Raw genomic sequence first — 4,570 nt, 5'->3', positions numbered from 1 at the left:
CAGTTCTGGGCCCCTCAGTTCAGGAAGGATATTGAGGTGCTGGAGCGGGTCCAGAGAGTAGCAACAAGGCTGGTGAAGGGACTGGAGCACAAATGTATGAGGAGAGGCTGAGGGAGTTGGGATTGTTTAGCCTGGAGAAGAGGAGGCTCAGGGGGGACCTTATCACCCTCTACAGCTACTTAAAAGGAGGTTGTAGTCAGGTGGGGGTTAGTCTCTTCTCCCAGGCAACTAGCAGAACAGTCCCTATTAGGCCCTTCATAAACCTTTGACATTATAAATGCAGTGTTTACTGACCAAAGTAAACCTTAACAATACCAGGTCAGGCAGTGAGTGCCTGCTTCCAGCTTTGTCAACACTACCGCCCATCAGTGCACCTAAGGGGCCACTAACACTCTCCAGCTGACCATTATGGAGAATATCATGTGAATTTCTACCAGTGACTTAATCAGGATTGAACACAGGGCTTGAAGTGAGCAATTTGCCTTTCGTTCACTCACTTCTGCACTGTTCTATGCTCAACAGTTCATGCACAGTATCATAGTACCAATCTAATCCTCCCTGTTTACAACTTGGTTATGCATCTTTGAAAAGATTACCCACAGAAGCTTACAAGATTTCTAAACAGCATAATCCATGGGCAAATATCAAATACAGATCAAGATCCTCACAGTCTGCAGTACTTTTCTGCAAAATGAACTTCTCAAAAGAACAAAACCAAGAGAGTTCAAGAAGCGTTTGGACAATGCTCTCAGGCACATGGTGTGAATCTTGCGGATGTCCTGTGCAGGTCCAAGGGTAGGTTGTGATGATCCTTGTGGGTCCCAACTCTAAATATTTTTTGGTTCAGTGAAAATATACACATGCTGCTGCTAAACTCCAACTTGGAATAAGTCTTTGTTTCATTGCACAAGGTTTGCTTTTCCTGATTTATACTAAGCCTTAATCACAATCATGGTTATAATCACTGGTTGTGGAGGGATACTGAAATCCACACCTATCTGCTCTGTCTATGAAGAGGCACAGAATCCACATTTAGGCACCCAAATATACATGGCCTGATTTTCTGAATTGCTGAGCACCTCCAAATCCCTCTGAAATCAACTGAACTCTCTGCACAGATTAAAAGCAGGCCAGTGCACTGACATACCAAAGATTTTATTTTACTGCATCTTAAATGATCACATAACAAACCGGGGGGTTACCTTGGTTACAATGGGGTTACATCTTTAACATCAAACACAAGGCACTCCACAGAGTTAGAAAAAGGTATACATTTCCTTGCAATTCAGTGTCTTTACACATATCAGCATGTGAAAAAAAGTAAATATAGACGAGTAGTTCTTATGCCAATGAATGTGGAAGCCAGTATGGACAGGTAGGAGCTCACAGATCCCTCAAATAGTGTCATCATCTGCTTGTAAAACAAATTCTTTAGTTGGGAAATGTTAGCAGCATTTTCAACAGTAAGTGAAATATTCAAGAGGAAGGAATTCCCAGGAATTAGAGAACCAAAGATTGACAATAGTTCTGGTATCACAGCAAAGATGTAATACAATTGATCTCTTTCATTTGCAACCTTAAATAATTATCATAACTTGTTTATAAGCCTCTACTACAGCACAATACCACTTTTACAGTGCTGAATTAATCTAGGAAATTATAACAGACAGGTTCAAAGACACTAAATCATCAACTGAAATAAAATCATCAACAGTAAAGATCAACAATCAAGATTTAATCAAGCAGACAAGATGTACTTTTCAGTTGAAAACAATTAATCCCCTTTGTGGGTGTCTCCAAGTTGAGTTCATGTAAGTGATAATACATTTGACTGATGGGTCATGCAAAAGTCAATTAAAAAAAGATATTTAAACTCTAGGAAAGTATTCCTTGTCATCCATGAAAATTAAACTGCTTCTGCAACCCTACTGACTCCTGTTGCAATCTCCAGCACGTACCATCACCTTTTCTGACTCCACCTTCCTGTCTCTCCAACTTCATAATATGATTATGCCACAAACCAATACTTTTCTTCATAATGCCTTTACATTGTGGCTCACTGGCAATCTCACATAGGGTGAGGAATGTAATGCTTTCAGGGCAAATATGCCAGCCTAAAACAGTGTGATTAATGTGGACACTGTCCATTTTTGCTATGTTTGGAATAAAGCAGCTGTGATGACATGACTGTGCCAGTCTGTGTGCAATACACAGCTGTGGAACATGCTTATGGATTGGGCACCTCTTGGGCTTTAGGGGTATTTTATGCTTTTTTCCAGACAGTATAATCCTTGTCAGCATTTAGGAACAGGCTCTTGGAACTTCCAAGCCAAATCAGACACTGCCTGGGTTAGGCAGGTGCTATAAAGCTACTTTCTCTTGTCCTTTACCTGAGTTCCAATGTCATGTGTTGCTAATTCAGTAAGAGACAATTAAATTGTATTTAGGTAAAACATAAACTTGGGATGTTCAAGATTCATGTCTGCATGCATCCCAGTCAGACTATTCCATTCTCCTGCAGAAGTGGATGACAAGATCAGAGTTCTGGTTTTTCACTTAACTAAGTCTATAATTAGGAAATCTGTTATAAACTATACAGTGACATGTAACTCTTAAAACATTATATGCTATTTCTAAAACCTGCATCAACACATTGGATACATCTTGTCAATACAGAATACTCAGACTCTATAGGCAACTAACTTGTGTAGTTTGAAATGGATGTCATCAGTATTTACAACATAAAAGAAACTCCATTCCTAAAGATGCTCATTAAAATTTAAAATGTGCTTTCTGGTTCCATCACTGAATAACATATGCTTTAAAATTGTCACTTTACAATTAATATTTCATTTAGCTATAAACAGTACATCGGTAGACCTAAGATGATGTTTTGGAAGCAATATCCATTTCTGCAAATGGCAAACATTCTGCTACTGAATAAATCCCCAGTAACTATTTACAAGACAGGCTGTAAGAAGCCTCCCTTCAGTATTCTGACCTTATCAGGTAAAGCAAAACCTGCGATCCTTAAAGGACATGTTGCAGTAACTCTGATGGTTCACTGAAGAGCTTCAGTCCCCAAAAGGCTCACTATGAATTAAAGTGTTTCTCCTAGATGCAAAGTTGGCCTGAATCTCTCCAAAGAGCAAAATAATGAAAAGATGTTTTTCTTTTATAATTTTTAGATCAAGAAGCAGTACTCATTTCAAACTGTAAAGTACTTGAAATTCTGCAAGTACTTTCACATCAGAACGCCCTGCCTTTTGCTGTGGAAGAAAAACATTTCCAAAATAAGCTTTGCAAAGTCTGTTTTCTAAAGAAAGACCAGACCAGGCAAAGCAGTATTAAAGTGGTGGTTGAGCCAAAGAGTAGTGTGCTGCATGTTTAATGCCACACAACTGTTTTTTGTCATTGACTATGTTTGTAGGCATCACATCTGAGAGTCACAGTAACAACTGCTGAAAAGAACTGTAGCTGGGCTAGGCTTGTCACTTCTATCATCCACCCTTCCCCTTCCATCTCACCCTACACCTGCCAAAAAGTGCTTTCAGAATCTAAAAAATAAATTTGTCAGTTTATTAAAAAATATTTTAAAAAACCCAAGAGTATGGTTACTATTCTTTTATATGCAGGGAAGAGAGCTATGTGGGAGGCAGAAGTGCCTCCTAGTCACCGAAGCAAAGTATAGACTGGACCCCAACTTCATGTTGAGACTGGGAGTGTCTGTCTTTTCTACCTGTGCCCCACCCAAGGCCTATGTTTTGTGGGCTAAAAGGAACCTGCCAGTTTCCTTTCTTCAGATGACCAGCTCCTGAGGGAATGCTGCAAGGTGTACCTGCCCTGCAGTCCACATGCAACAGAAGTAACTTCTAGTCACATGAAGTCTGTGACAGTTTTAGAGACAGAACATGGTTACCTTCAGTCTCAGCCCAGTACTTCAATCACATAACACACTTATAGTAGAAGTCACACAAACCCACAGATGCAAAAGAGCAGTGGGAACTTATTCTTTTTGACAGCCTATCTCCACAGGATAACCTACTAAACATGGGAGAGAAATACTTCATGATACCACAGCTCACAAATATATATATATATTTGAATTTTTTTTCTGAAACGCTTTTTTTTCAAGTGTCAAAGTCCTATATGCAACTGTGTTCCATATGAAGAGAAAACGTAAGTATATGCAAAAGATGACAATATACAGGCCTAATTCTCAATTAAATCACTTTTTGGGGAAAATGCATTGGTATCATGTCAGAATTTGATCCTGACAGTAGGCCTACCAAGATACTATAAAAAAGCTTTACATTATGCTCAAGAGACACCTTGAAGGCTGCTATGATAAACACATTTGCTTTGTTTTATTATCCGTGGCACAGATGCTATTCAATTCCCTACAGGACCATCACTCACAGGAGAAAGCTGGCAGTAACACAGTCCACACTTTCAGCAGAAAATATATTAGCTTGCTTCAGCTTTGTAATTAAGGCAATCAAGTCATTTCAAAGTCAGATGCTGGAATATATAAGTAAGGCCTGAATTGTGGGGGAAAAGATACGACCAC

The sequence above is a fragment of the Acanthisitta chloris genome, unplaced genomic scaffold (genome assembly GCF_000695815.1).
Source record: "Acanthisitta chloris isolate BGI_N310 unplaced genomic scaffold, ASM69581v1 scaffold22741, whole genome shotgun sequence".
NCBI classification, from domain to species: Eukaryota; Metazoa; Chordata; class Aves; order Passeriformes; family Acanthisittidae; genus Acanthisitta; species Acanthisitta chloris.
The sequence above is the reverse complement of the archived record's forward strand: the minus strand, read 5'-3'. Positions refer to the sequence as shown.